Source organism: Anser brachyrhynchus (assembly GCF_964034855.1).
Source record: "Anser brachyrhynchus genome assembly, contig: SCAFFOLD_237, whole genome shotgun sequence".
In the NCBI taxonomy this organism is placed as follows: domain Eukaryota; kingdom Metazoa; phylum Chordata; class Aves; order Anseriformes; family Anatidae; genus Anser; species Anser brachyrhynchus.
This window is the reverse complement of record NW_027663745.1, coordinates 62,218-77,421: the sequence shown is the minus strand read 5'-3', so window position 1 is coordinate 77,421 and position 15,204 is coordinate 62,218. Positions and strand designations below refer to the sequence as shown.

The 15,204-nt window shown below is 51.2% G+C and overlaps 2 long non-coding RNA genes across 2 annotated transcripts; both read right to left on the bottom strand.

The window, feature by feature from the left end:
• Positions 1–2,792: 2,792 nt before the first annotated feature.
• LOC308186874 lies at positions 2,793–7,119 on the bottom strand. The gene is made up of 2 exons (XR_013944355.1): positions 3,287–7,119; positions 2,793–3,172 (listed from the first exon to the last, which is right to left on the bottom strand). It is a non-coding gene; the product is annotated as an uncharacterized lncRNA (long non-coding RNA).
• Positions 7,120–10,303: 3,184 nt separating this feature from the next.
• Positions 10,304–10,903, bottom strand: LOC308186876. The gene is made up of 2 exons (XR_013944357.1): positions 10,745–10,903; positions 10,304–10,632 (listed from the first exon to the last, which is right to left on the bottom strand). It is a non-coding gene; the product is annotated as an uncharacterized lncRNA (long non-coding RNA).
• Positions 10,904–15,204: the final 4,301 nt, after the last annotated feature.

Below are 15,204 nucleotides of genomic sequence, written 5' to 3'. Positions count from 1 at the left end.
CCCCAAGCCCCTCCAGATGCAAGCCCGAAAGGTTAAAACCAGCTCCAACCCCCTAACCCCCCCCGCCCCGCGCAGACGCAGGCCCCAAAGGTGTACAAGCAGTTCCCAACCCCTCCAAGGCAGGCCCCAAAAGTGTACAGGCAGGCCCCTACAGTGTAGAAACGCTCCAACCCCCCCCGCTTCCACCTCGAGGGAGGCCCTCCCCCCCCAGTATACACGAAGCTCCCAACCCCCTCTCAGAGGAATGCCTAAAAAAGTATACAAGCAGCTCCTAACACCCCCCCCCCCCCCCCCCCCAAAAGAGGCAGTCCCCAAAGGTGTACAAGCAGGCCCTCAAATCCCTTAGGTGTACAAGCAGGCCCTTCAAATCCCTTAGCCCCTGCGCCAGCTTTATTGGCGAGCAGCGAGGCTGGGGGGGGAGGGGGGCAAGACAGCCTTAAATAAAATACAAATATAAAAAGTGTTATAAATGGCTGTTATAAATCCAAATAGGATTACAATCAAAGTTTACAATTTATTAAACGAATAGAGGCAAGCAAGCAGCGCTGGGTGCGCCGGGAGTCTCTGCTCCCCCAGGACGCACGCCTGTTACGTAAGGCGGCTGGTTTTGATGCTCCCAGGCTAATACATATTCATTACTACTTCGAGAAGAGGCAGGGTTATTAGAATTGGTTTCCGGAATCCGAAACCCCTCCCAGGGGCGCCTGCGTACCAGTCTCTGGTGGTCTCTCGGGGCTTGCTCGGGCTGAATGCTGGTTGTCTTCCTCTCAGGCTTTTGTCCTTCAATTGTCCTTCAGCTCCCCCTTCCTCCTCGTTTGGGAGCCTCTGCGCCGGATTTCAGAAACTCTAGCAACATCCCCTGCAGTAGTCAGCACTTTTCCCTAAAAACCCCTTTGTTCTCTTATCACCTAGACCCGGGCCTCGATGGTAACCCTTCAAATCCCTTAGTGACACGAATTGCTGGACCATTCCTTACAAAAGGAAGGATAAAATATGTAGAGGAGCAATGGCACACGCGAAAGCCCGGCGCCGCGGGCAGAGGCAGCGAAGGTTGACGGCAGAACAGTGCTCGGTTTGAACACGGAGAGGGAAAGCGAGGGGAAGGTGGCCGAAGCCGGCCGCAGTCTCTGAGCTCTCCTCCTCCTGATTGTTTTCTCTCAAAGCCATTTCTGTCTGTGTGCGGGCACCCGGAGCCGGCAGAAGTCCCCGTGAAGTCCTTCGGCAGGACGGAGGGCTGCGTGGGCTCCAGTGAGAGAGGGAGTTAGGAGAATCTTATCAAGTAGAGATAGAGCGCTGACAGCGTTAAACTAGGATGCTACTTAGTGTCTTTGCTAACTATGGTGCATTGTGCCAATTAACTAAAGCAAAAAGCCTTGGGCCCCTTACCAAGGTCAGTCTCCTAATAAGAGAGTGAGCCTGTCTTAAGAAACTGGGAGAAACTGGTCCTGCAGATGGACAAGAGCCAAGGAGCAACTGAGTCTGCGCAAAGACAAGAGGTCAACTAGCGGTGACGAGGAAGAGTCATCAATCTTCATGCCCACGACCTCCCGTGCTGCCCAGCGCTGAATAAACATACCTACTTTACAATCTCACTGATTGTGGAGTCCCTTTTCCGCAAGTCACTAGCAGCGGTTTCTTCCGCAGAGGTTTTCCCAGAGCCGCTTCAAAGCTTCCCTCGCGGAGCTGGGGCGTCGCAGGGGGTCGTCAAAGCACGCACGCGTGCACACACACACACACACACACACACACACACACACAGGCGTTGTTGTCCAAACAGAAAGTATTTACAACAAATTCGACAAGCGGTTTTCCTCTGCCAGCAGCAAATGCCTGAGGGCCCCTACAGCTTCACAAATCATAGCACAAAGAGCCTAAAGTTCCTCTAAAATTTAGGGAAATGATTCAAAATAGATCTGCTAGGGGAAAACGATCACTGGCGGCAGGGTACACAATACACGCGAGTCTCAGCTCTCCTCCGCAGGGTCAGTGCCCACGCCCAAGTGCGACGCTGATGGCACCCGAACATTTGCTGTAGCAGGCAGCAGAGCCAGCAGCTCAGGGGAGCAATTTTAAAAACCAGGAGGCACTTAAACCAACCCTTAATTGACCCAGTTACTGCAGGAGAGTCCCGACTACTCGCCCTGGAGTCCTACTGTCACCAGCAAAAAGCACCAACCAAAGCTTGGGGGAACTTTGGTACAGCACAAGAGAAGGGAGTGGGGGTAGCGTAGCCGTATCGCAGAGCTGCTGCTTTTCACACCATTTTATCATCCCTGATAATTGAAAGTAAGGCCGGGTGGGCTGACCCCACCACCACCACTCCTGGCAGCATGTTTGGTCCACAACGCTAGAATAATTATTTTGCTCCCTCCCGTCCCTACAGCTTCATCATCTGAAAAGATTACAGTCAAAACAATGGCATACACAAATAAAAGTCAAGAGTTGACATAGTAACTCCGGGATTTGGGTATCAACTGTCCGAGAAATCAGAACACCCAGGCTTCACAATGTGCCCAACATCGAGCTGTGCCAAGGGGGGCGGAAGGAAGAAGCTTTCCGTTTAAGCCTTCAGAGCATCGCTCCATCACTACGTCAATTCACAGCCACCACAGCGTGCCGATGGACATCTTTCTGTGCCAAAAGAAACAAGTGCTTTGTCCTCTTGATATCAAAGGTAGCCACCTATAGTTACGGAACCATGCACAAGACCTTAACTCTGACCAGCAGGAAAACTTAGGACAACTGAGTGCAGATCCTGCCAATTTCTACCAGTTCCAACTGTGCTTTAAGTCTCATTGCAAAGCCTCAGTTAGAAAAAGGATCACCTCAGGGTATCCAACAAGAAGAAGAGTTGTTTTCTTTTTTTTCTTTTTTTTTTTTTTTTTTAAATATACCATAGGACTATGCAGTTCAATCATCAATCATCTTGGAAAGCTCAAGGAGGAGGTCATCCTCATCCTTCCCTGGGTCCAAGTCGAGCTCGGCTTCCAGTATGCCGTCTGAGAGTTCCCAAAGTAGCATCTCTAAATCCTCGTCTACAGATACGGGCGCGTTGCCTGTGGAACTCAGCCGGCGTGTCCTTGCTTCTTCTAGCTGGGAAGAAGCTGAAGTCGAGCTTGAGAACTCCATTGGCTCCACGGATTCTGCCTGGCTTCCAAGATGTGCTTCAGGTCTTGGCAGAGCAAGGAAGAGAACAATCAGTATATGCCATTTCTTAACGGGAAATCCCTTTTCTGCAAACCGGCTCTTAAAACCGTAGCCAACCCCTCCTGCACTTCAATCTTACCCAGGGATTGTTATTCAATTAACCCAGGGCTACATTTAGAGCCCAATATATTAGCAGGTACATTTTTCAGTTTGGGGGTTTCTCTGTGAAGCCAGAGCACCCGGAGTCTAGCAAAGATGGGAAACCAACATGGCCTCCCGGAAGCCCAGTGTCCGAGAACTACATCTCCCGGCATGCTCTGGGAAAACAATATGGACTCCCGGAAACCCGGTGGCCAAGAACTACATTTCCCAGCACTCCCCAGAAAATTGAGCCTCGCACCTTGCCGTAGGACGCCATTTTTTGCTCTGTTACATTACCGGTTTCGTGTTTATGGAGGGTTTTCCCGCCGTTTTGGGGGGTTTCCCCTCAATTTCGGGTTTTCAGCTCTCCATTTCAGAGTTCTTCCCCGCAATTTTGGGGTTCCTTCCCCTAATTTGGTGCTTCGCCCCCCCCCCACTTTTGGGGTTCCCCCTCCATTTTGGGGATTCCCCCCAATTCCAAGCCCCCCACAATTTTGGAGGCCCCCACCATCCTTTCTTGGCCTGCCACCCTAATATTAAGGTTCTTTCCCCCAATGTTGGGGTTCTCACCACATGTTTGAGGTTCCTTCCCTTAATTTGGGGCTTAGCTCCCCGGGATCTGGGGCTTTAACCCCAATTTTGGGGGTCCCCCCCAAGTTTGGGGATTCCTCCCCAGGTCTGGGGGGGGTCCACATTCAATTCTGGAATTTCACACTTCCATTTAAGTCTTCTTCCCCCCAATTTGGGGGTTCACCCACCCAATTTTGGGGGTTCCTCACCTAATTTGGGGGGACCCGACCAATTTTGGGGGTCCCCCCCAATTGTAGAGTCCCCCACCCTCCTTTTTTGGGTTCCCCCCTAATATTAAAGAGTTCTTCCGCCCAATTTTGGGGGACCCCACAATTTGGCCGTTCCTTCCCCTAACTTTGGGCTTCAACCCTTCGATTTTGGGGGGGGCTCCCCCCCTCTTATTTTGGCCTTCCGCCCTAATATTAGGCCTAACCCCTAAGAACCTTGACCCCTAACGCTATGGCAACCACGGATCTAACCCTAACCCCTACCCCAACAAACCCTAGAAACCCTAACCCTAAAAACCCTTGCAGCCCTAACCCGATAAAATTTACCACACTAAACCCCTGAAGACTGTTCTGGGGGGTCCACATTCAATTCTGGAATTTCACACTTCCATTTAAGTGTTCTTCCCCCCCAATATGGGGGTTCGCCCACCCAATTTTGGGGGTTCCTCCCCTAATTGGGGGGGACACAACCAATTTTGGGGGGGACACAACCAATTTTGGGGGGGACACAACCAATTTTAGAGTCCCCCACCCTCCTTTTTTGGGTTTCCCCCAATATTAAGAGCTCTTCCGCTCAATTTTGGGGGACCCCACAATTTTGACGTTCCTTCCCCTAACTTTGGGCTTCAACCCTTCAATTTTGGGTGGGCTCCTCCCCTCTTATTTTGGCCTTCCGCCCTAATATTAGGCCTAACCCCTAAGAACCTTGACCCCTAACCCTATGGCAACCACGGATCTAACCCTAACCCCTACCCCAACAAACCCTAGAAACCCTAACCCTAAAAACCCTTACAGCCCTAACCCGATAAAATTTACCACACTAAACCCCTGAAGACTGTTCTGGGGGGTCCACATCCAATTCTGGAATTTCACACTTCCATTTAAGTCTTCTTCCCCCCAATTTGGGGGTTCGCCCACCCAATTTTGGGGGTTCCTCCCCTAATTTGGGGGGGACACAACCGATTTTAGAGTCCCCCACCCTCCTTTTTTGGGTTCCCCCCTAATATTAAAAGTTCTTCCGCCCAATTTTGGGGGACCCCACAATTTTGACGTTCCTTCCCCTAACTTGGGGCTTCAACCCTTCAATTTTGGGGGGGGCTCCCACCCTCTTATTTTGGCCTTCCGCCCTAATATTAGGCCTAACCCCTAAGAACCTTGACCCCTAACGCTATGGCAACCACGGATCTAACCCTAACCCCTACCCCAACAAACCCTAGAAACCCTAACCCTAAAAACCCTTACAGCCCTAACCCGATAAAATTTACCACACTAAACCCCTGAAGACTGTTCTGGGGGGTCCACATTCAATTCTGGAATTTCACACTTCCATTTAAGTGTTCTTCCCCCCCAATATGGGGGTTCGCCCACCCAATTTTGGGGGTTCCTCCCCTAATTGGGGGGGACACAACCAATTTTGGGGGGGACACAACTAATTTGGGGGGGGACACAACCAATTTGGGGGGTCCCCCCAATTTTAGAGTCCCCCACCCTCCTTTTTTGGGTTTCCCCCAATATTAAGAGCTCTTCCGCCCAATTTTGGGGGACCCCACAATTTTGACGTTTCTTCCCCTAAACTGGGGCTTCGACCCTTCAATTTTGGGGGGGGGTCCCCCCTTAGTTTGGCCTTCCACCCTAATATTGGGCCTTACCCCTAGGAACCCTGACCCCTAACACTACGGCTCCCACGGATCTAACCCTAACCCCTACCCCAAAAAACCCTAGAAACCCTAACCCTAAAAACCCTTACAGTCCTAACCCGATAAAATTTACCACACTAGACCTACGCCTAAAAGCCCTAACCCTAAAAATTAAGACCCTCTAAACCCTAACCCAAAACGTAAAGATTCTCAAAGCCCTAACGCTGGAGACCCTAACCTTAAAAAAAAAAAAATAAGACCTTAAAACCCTAACCCTAAATACCTGACCATAACTAAAACCCTAAGACCCTAACCCTAAAAACCCTATCAACACTAAAACCACAAAATACTTTAAAACCTTAACACACTAACCCCCAAACCCTAACCCTTATAACTCCAACCCTAACAACCTTAAAATCCTAACCCTAAACCCTGGAAACCCTAACCCTGAAACCCAACCCTAGTGCCTTAGCCCTGAAACCTTAAAACCCTAACACCTTATTAGAAACACTCTGTAACCAATACCATAGGCTCAGGCAAGTATCTCAGTGAGGTAGCATTTTTATTCACGATTGCAATGGCAGGCGTCCCACAAGCCACCTACTAGTTCCATAACACAGTTTATATAATTTTTTTTTTCCTCTCGGTGACCAGGACCCTCCCCAGTTTCCCCATTGACTGGGTAATCCATGTTCACAATCTATCCAGTGCTTCACAGAAAATACACAGCTGCTGGCCTGTTACTAGTCAATTTTATTTTTTTCTTGACTGTTTTCCTCTTTGAGGTGGTAATGTTTCTTACACCGTGATTTCCACCCAATTGCTCTAAGGATTCTGGTTGTCTGCATTTTACAAGGTTGTCTGTTAAGCTTTCTTATCACTGCAAGCATATATCAATACCACCTTCCTTCCCTCTAAACGATGTAACTCTGTGCAAAAACATTTTTATTCCCACAACCTTGATCCCCTTACCCTAAAATCCTTATTCTCTTTAACCCTAACAACTCTAACCACAACCCTAACCCTTCATATCAACCCCCCGACGCTAATGACACTGACTAATGATCCAAACCCCAAACCCCAGGCAACCAACAAAGAAACAGACACAAAGCTGAAAACTACAAAAAAGGCAAAACCCTGGATACAGACCCCAAATCACAAACACGCTACCAAAATGCTACAGAAAAGCCCCAGACGCAGGCCCCAAGCACTACAGCTAGGCCCCAGAAGCTCTAGACACATCCCAAAGCCAAAATGCAATCCCCAAACACTACACAAAAGCCCCCAAACACCAGACACAGGCTGCAGAAGTCTACAAGCAGGCCCCAGCCACACCCGGATGCAGACCCCAACTGTCCACAAGCAGCTCCCAACCCACCCCCCCCATGAACTGGACCCCCCACCACCACCACCACCCAGATGCATGCCCCAGGCCCCAGGCCTCACCCCAGCGCCCACACCCCAGACACAGGCCCCAAAGGTGTACAAGCAACTCCCCATCCTCCCCAGAGGCACGCCCCAAAGGTGTACAAACAGCCCCAACCCCCCAAGACCCAGACCCCTACAGCGTAGAAGCAGCTCCCAACCCCATGCCCCCAAGGCACATGCCCCAACCCCTCCCCCAAGGCAGGCCCTAACAGTGTACAAGCAGCTCCCACCCCCCCCCAGACGCAGGCCCCAAAGGTGTACAAGCAGGCCCCTACAGTATACAAGCAGCTCACAACCACCCCCCCAAAGGCAGGCCCCAACCCCCTCCAGATGCAAGCCCGAAAGGTTAAAACCAGCTCCAACCCCCCAACCCCCCCCCCGCCCCGCGCAGACGCAGGCCCCAAAGGTGTACAAGCAGTTCCCAACCCCTCCAAGGCAGGCCCCAAAAGTGTACAGGCAGGCCCCTACAGTGTAGAAACGCTCCAACCCCCCCCGCTTCCACCTCGAGGGAGGCCCTCCCCCCCCAGTATACACGAAGCTCCCAACCCCCTCTCAGAGGAATGCCTAAAAAAGTATACAAGCAGCTCCTAACACCCCCCCCCCCCCCCAAAAGAGGCAGTCCCCAAAGGTGTACAAGCAGGCCCTCAAATCCTTAGGTGTACAAGCAGGCCCTTCAAATCCCTTAGCCCCTGCGCCAGCTTTATTGGCGAGCAGCGAGGCTGGGGGGGGAGGGGGGCAAGACAGCCTTAAATAAAATACAAATATAAAAAGTGTTATAAATGGCTGTTATAAATCCAAATAGGATTACAATCAAAGTTTACAATTTATTAAACGAATAGAGGCAAGCAAGCAGCGCTGGGTGCGCCGGGAGTCTCTGCTCCCCCAGGACGCACGCCTGTTACGTAAGGCGGCTGGTTTTGATGCTCCCAGGCTAATACATATTCATTACTACTTCGAGAAGAGGCAGGGTTATTAGAATTGGTTTCCGGAATCCGAAACCCCTCCCAGGGGCGCCTGCGTACCAGTCTCTGGTGGTCTCTCGGGGCTTGCTCGGGCTGAATGCTGGTTGTCTTCCTCTCAGGCTTTTGTCCTTCAATTGTCCTTCAGCTCCCCCTTCCTCCTCGTTTGGGAGCCTCTGCGCCGGATTTCAGAAACTCTAGCAACATCCCCTGCAGTAGTCAGCACTTTTCCCTAAAACCCCTTTGTTCTCTTATCACCTAGACCCGGGCCTCGATGGTAACCCTTCAAATCCCTTAGTGACACGAATTGCTGGACCATTCCTTACAAAAGGAAGGATAAAATATGTAGAGGAGCAATGGCACACGCGGAGGAGCAATGGCACACGCGAAAGCCAGCGCCGCGGGCAGAGGCAGCGAAGGTTGACGGCAGAACAGTGCTCGGTTTGAACACGAGAGGGAAAGCGAGGGGAAGGTGGCCGAAGCCGGCCGCAGTCTCTGAGCTCTCCTCCTCCTGATTGTTTTCTCTCAAAGCCATTTCTGTCTGTGTGCGGGCACCCGGAGCGGCAGAAGTCCCCGTGAAGTCCTTCGGCAGGACGGAGGGCTGCGTGGGCTCCAGTGAGAGAGGGAGTTAGGAGAATCTTATCAAGTAGAGATAGAGCGCTGACAGCGTTAAACTAGGATGCTACTTAGCGTCTTTGCTAACTATGGTGCATTGTGCCAATTAACTAAAGCAAGAAGCCTTGGCCCCTTACCAAGTCAGTCTCCTAATAAGAGAGTGAGCCTGTCTTAAGAAACTGGGAGAAACTGGTCCTGCAGATGGACAAGAGCCAAGGAGCACTGAGTCTGTGCAAAGACAAGAGGTCAACTAGCGGTGACGAGGAAGAGTCATCAATCTTCATGCCCATGACGTCCCGTGCTGCCCAGCGCTGAATAAACATACCTACTTTACAATCTCACTGATTGTGGAGTCCCTTTTCCGCAAGTCACTAGCAGCGGTTTCTTCCGCAGAGGTTTTCCCAGAGCCGCTTCAAAGCTTCCCTCGCGGAGCTGGGGCGTCGCAGGGGGTCGTCAAAGCACGCACACACACACACACGCACACACACACACACAGGCGTGTTGTCCAAACAGAAAGTATTTACAACAAATTCGACAAGCGGTTTTCCTCTGCCAGCAGCAAATGCCTGAGGGCCCTACAGCTTCACAAACCATACCACAAAGAGCTAAAGTTCCTCTAAAATTTAGGGAAATGATTCAAAATAGATCTGCTAGGGGAAAACGATCACTGGCGGCAGGGTACACAATACACGCGAGTCTCAGCTCTCCTCCGCAGGGTCAGTGCCCACGCCCAAGTGCGACGCTGATGCACCCGAACATTTGCTGTAGCAGGCAGCAGAGCCAGCAGCTCAGGGGAGCTATTTTAATAACCAGGAGGCACTTAAACCAACCCTTAATTGACCCAGTTACTGCAGGAGAGTCCCGACTACTCGCCCTGGAGTCCTACTGTCACCAGCAAAAGCACCAACCAAGCTTGGGGGAACTTTGGTACAGCACAAGAGAAGGGAGTGGGGTAGCGTAGCCGTATCGCAGAGCTGCTGCTTTTCACACCATTTTATCATCCCCGATAATTGAAAGTAAGGCCGGGTGGGCTGACCCACCACCACCACTCCTGGCAGCATGTTTGGTCCACAACGCTAGAATAATTATTTTGCTCCCTCCCGCCCTTACAGCTTCATCATCTGAAAGATTACAGTCAAAACAATGGCATACACAAATAAAAGTCAAGAGTTGACGTAGTAACTCCGGGATTTGGGTATCAACTGTCCGAGAAATCAGAACACCCAGGCTTCACAATGTGCCCAACATCGAGCTGTGCCAAGGGGGGCGGAAGGAAGAAGCTTTCCGTTTAAGCCTTCAGAGCATCGCTCCATCACTACGTCAATTCACAGCCACCACAGCGTGCCGATGGACATCTTTCTGTGCCAAAAGAAACAAGTGCTTTGTCCTCTTGATATCAAAGGTAGCCACCTATAGTTACGGAACCATGCACAAGACCTTAACTCTGACCAGCAGGAAAACTTAGGACAACTGAGTGCAGATCCTGCCAATTTCTACCAGTTCCAACTGTGCTTTAAGTCTCATTGCAAAGCCTCAGTTAGAAAAAGGATCACCTCAGGGTATCCAACAAGAAGAAGAGTTGTTTTCTTTTTTTTTTTTTTTTTTTTTTTTTTTTTTTTTTTTTAATATACCATAGGACTATGCAGTTCAATCATCAATCATCTTGGAAAGCTCAAGGAGGAGGTCATCCTCATCCTTCCCTGGGTCCAAGTCGAGCTCGGCTTCCAGTATGCCGTCTGAGAGTCCCAAAGTAGCATCTCTAAATCCTCGTCTACAGATACGGGCGCGTTGCCTGTGGAACTCAGCCGCGTGTCCTTGCTTCTTCTAGCTGGGAAGAAGCTGAAGTCGAGCTTGAGAACTCCTATTGGCTCCACGGATTCTGCCTGGCTTCCAAGATGTGCCTCAGGTCTTGGCAGAGCAAGGAGAGAACAATCAGTATATGCCATTTCTAACGGGAAATCCCTTTTCTGCAAACCGGCTCTTAAAACCGTAGCCAACCCCTCCTGCACTTCAATCTTACCCAGGGATTGTTATTCAATTAACCCAGGGCTACATTTAGAGCCCAATATATTAGCAGGTACATTTTTCAGTTTGGGGGTTTCTCTGTGAAGCCAGAGCACCCGGAGTCTAGCAAAGATGGGAAACCAACATGGCCTCCCGGAAGCCCAGTGTCCGAGAACTACATCTCCCGGCATGCTCTGGGAAAACAATATGGACTCCCGGAAACCCGGTGGCCAAGAACTACATTTCCCAGCACTCCCCAGAAAATTGAGCCTCGCACCATGCCGTAGGACGCCATTTTTTGCTCTGTTACATTACCGGTTTCGTGTTTATGGAGGGTTTTCCCGCCGTTTTGGGGGGTTTCCCCTCAATTTCGGGTTTTCAGCTCTCCATTTCAGAGTTCTTCCCCGCAATTTTGGGGTTCCTTCCCCTAATTTGGTGCTTCGCCCCCCCCCCACTTTTGGGGTTCCCCCTCCATTTTGGGGATTCCCCCCAATTCCAAGCCCCCCACAATTTTGGAGGCCCCCACCATCCTTTCTTGGCCTGCCACCCTAATATTAAGGTTCTTTCCCCCAATGTTGGGGTTCTCACCACATGTTTGAGGTTCCTTCCCTTAATTTGGGGCTTAGCTCCCCGGGATCTGGGGCTTTAACCCCAATTTTGGGGGTCCCCCCCAAGTTTGGGGATTCCTCCCCAGGTCTGGGGGGGGGTCCACATTCAATTCTGGAATTTCACACTTCCATTTAAGTCTTCTTCCCCCCAATTTGGGGGTTCACCCACCCAATTTTGGGGGTTCCTCCCCTAATTTGGGGGGACCCGACCAATTTTGGGGGTCCCCCGCAATTGTAGAGTCCCCCACCCTCCTTTTTTGGGTTCCCCCCTAATACTAAAGAGTTCTTCCGCCCAATTTTGGGGGACCCCACAATTTGGCCGTTCCTTCCCCTAACTTTGGGCTTCAACCCTTCGATTTTGGGGGGGGCTCCCCCCCTCTTATTTTGGCCTTCCGCCCTAATATTAGGCCTAACCCCTAAGAACCTTGACCCCTAAGCCTATGGCAACCACGGATCTAACCCTAACCCCTACCCCAACAAACCCTAGAAACCCTAACCCTAAAAACCCTTGCAGCCCTAACCCGATAAAATTTACCACACTAAACCCCTGAAGACTGTTCTGGGGGGTCCACATTCAATTCTGGAATTTCACACTTCCATTTAAGTGTTCTGCCCCCCCAATATGGGGGTTCGCCCACCCAATTTTGGGGGTTCCTCCCCTAATTGGGGGGGACACAACCAATTTTGGGGGGGACACAACCAATTTGGGGGGGGGCACAACCAATTTGGGGGGTCCCCCCAATTTTAGAGTCCCCCACCCTCCTTTTTTGGGTTTCCCCCAATATTAAGAGCTCTTCCGCCCAATTTTGGGGGACCCCACAATTTTGACGTTTCTTCCCCTAAATTGGGGCTTCGACCCTTCAATTTTGGGGGGGGCTCCCCCCTTAGTTTGGCCTTCCACCCTAATATTGGGCCTTACCCCTAAGAACCCTGACCCCTAACACTACGGCTCCCACGGATCTAACCCTAACCCCTACCCCAAAAAACCCTAGAAACCCTAACCCTAAAAACCCTTACAGTCCTAACCCGATAAAATTTACCACACTAGACCTACGCCTAAAAGCCCTAACCCTAAAAATTAAGACCCTCTAAACCCTAACCCAAAACGTAAAGATTCTCAAAGCCCTAACGCTGGAGACCCTAACCTTAAAAAAAAAAAATAAGACCTTAAAACCCTAACCCTAAATACCTGACCATAACTAAAACCCTAAGACCCTAACCCTAAAAACCCTATCAACACTAAAACCACAAAATACTTTAAAACCTTAACACACTAACCCCCAAACCCTAACCCTTATAACTCCAACCCTAACAACCTTAAAATCCTAACCCTAAACCCTGGAAACCCTAACCCTGAAACCCAACCCTAGTGCCTTAGCCCTGAAACCTTAAAACCCTAACACCTTATTAGAAACACTCTGTAACCAATACCATAGGCTCAGGCAAGTATCTCAGTGAGGTAGCATTTTTATTCACGATTGCAATGGCAGGCGTCCCACAAGCCACCTACTAGTTCCATAACACAGTTTATATAATTTTTTTTTCCTCTCGGTGACCAGGACCCTCCCCAGTTTCCCCATTGACTGGGTAATCCATGTTCACAATCTATCCAGTGCTTCACAGAAAATACACAGCTGCTGGCCTGTTACTAGTCAATTTTATTTTTTTTCTTGACTGTTTTCCTCTTTGAGGTGGTAATGTTTCTTACACCGTGATTTCCACCCAATTGCTCTAAGGATTCTGGTTGTCTGCATTTTACAAGGTTGTCTGTTAAGCTTTCTTATCACTGCAAGCATATATCAATACCACCTTCCTTCCCTCTAAACGATGTAACTCTGTGCAAAAACATTTTTATTCCCACAACCTTGATCCCCTTACCCTAAAATCCTTATTCTCTTTAACCCTAACAACTCTAACCACAACCCTAACCCTTCATATCAACCCCCCGACGCTAATGACACTGACTAATGATCCAAACCCCAAACCCCAGGCAACCAACAAAGAAACAGACACAAAGCTGAAAACTACAAAAAAGGCAAAACCCTGGATACAGACCCCAAATCACAAACACGCTACCAAAATGCTACAGAAAAGCCCCAGACGCAGGCCCCAAGCACTACAGCTAGGCCCCAGAAGCTCTAGACACATCCCAAAGCCAAAATGCGATCCCCAAACACTACAGAAAAGCCCCCAAACACCAGACACAGGCTGCAGAAGTCTACAAGCGGGCCCCAGCCACACCCGGATGCAGACCCCAACTGTCCACAAGCAGCTCCCAACCCACCCCCCCCATGAACTGGACCCCCCCCCACCACCACCCAGATGCATGCCCCAGGCCCCAGGCCTCAGCCCCAGCCCCCACACCCCAGACTCAGGCCCCAAAGGTGTACAACCAGCTCCCAACTGCCCCCCTCAAAGGGAGGCCCCAAAGCCTGCCAGAGGACCCTAGAGCGTACAAGCAGCTCCCAACCCCCCCGGCACAGGCCCCAACCCCCCCCCGGACACAGGCCCCAAAGGTGTACAAGCAACTCCCCATCCTCCCCAGAGGCACGCCCCAAAGGTGTACAAACAGCCCCAACCCCCCAAGACCCAGACCCCGACAGCGTAGAAGCAGCTCCCAACCCCATGCCCCCAAGGCACATGCCTCAACCCCTCCCCCAAGGCAGGCCCTAACAGTGTACAAGCAGCTCCAACCCCCCCCCAGACGCAGGCCCCAAAGGTGTACAAGCAGGCCCCTACAGTATACAAGCAGCTCACAACCACCCCCCCAAAGGCAGGCCCCAAACCCCTCCAGATGCAAGCCCGAAAGGTTAAAACCAGCTCCAACCCCCCAACCCCCCCCGCCCCGCGCAGACGCAGGCCCCAAAGGTGTACAAGCAGTTCCCAACCCCTCCAAGGCAGGCCCCAAAAGTGTACAGGCAGGCCCCTACAGTGTAGAAACGCTCCAACGCCCCCCGCTTCCACCTCAAGGGAGGCCCTCCCCCCCCAGTATACACGAAGCTCCCAACCCCCTCTCAGAGGAATGCCTAAAAAAGTATACAAGCAGCTCCTAACACCACCCCCCCCCCCCAAAGAGGCAGTCCCCAAAGGTGTACAAGCAGGCCCTCAAATCCCTTAGCCCCTGCGCCAGCTTTATTGACGGCAGAACAGTGCTCGGTTTGAACACGGAGAGGGAAAGCGAGGGGAAGGTGGCCGAAGCCGGCCGCAGTCTCTGAGCTCTCCTCCTCCTGATTGTTTTCTCTCAAAGCCATTTCTGTCTGTGTGCGGGCACCCGGAGCCGGCAGAAGTCCCCGTGAAGTCCTTCGGCAGGACGGAGGGCTGCGTGGGCTCCAGTGAGAGAGGGAGTTAGGAGAATCTTATCAAGTAGAGATAGAGCGCTGACGGCGTTAAACTAGGATGCTACTTAGCGTCTTTGCTAACTATGGTGCATTGTGCCAATTAACTAAAGCAAGAAGCCTTGGGCCCCTTACCAAGGTCAGTCTCCTAATAAGAGAGTGAGCCTGTCTTAAGAAACTGGGAGAAACTGGTCCTGCAGATGGACAAGAGCCAAGGAGCAACTGAGTCTGCGCAAAGACAAGAGGTCAACTAGCGGTGACGAGGAAGAGTCATCAATCTTCATGCCCACGACCTCCCGTGCTGCCCAGCGCTGAATAAACATACCGACTTTACAATCTCACTGATTGTGGAGTCCCTTTTCCGCAAGTCACTAGCAGCGGTTTCTTCCGCAGAGGTTTTCCCAGAGCCGCTTCAAAGCTTCCCTCGCGGAGCTGGGGCGTCGCAGGGGGTCGTCAAAGCACGCACACACACACACACACACACACACACACACACACAGGCGTTGTTGTCCAAACAGAAAGTATTTACAACA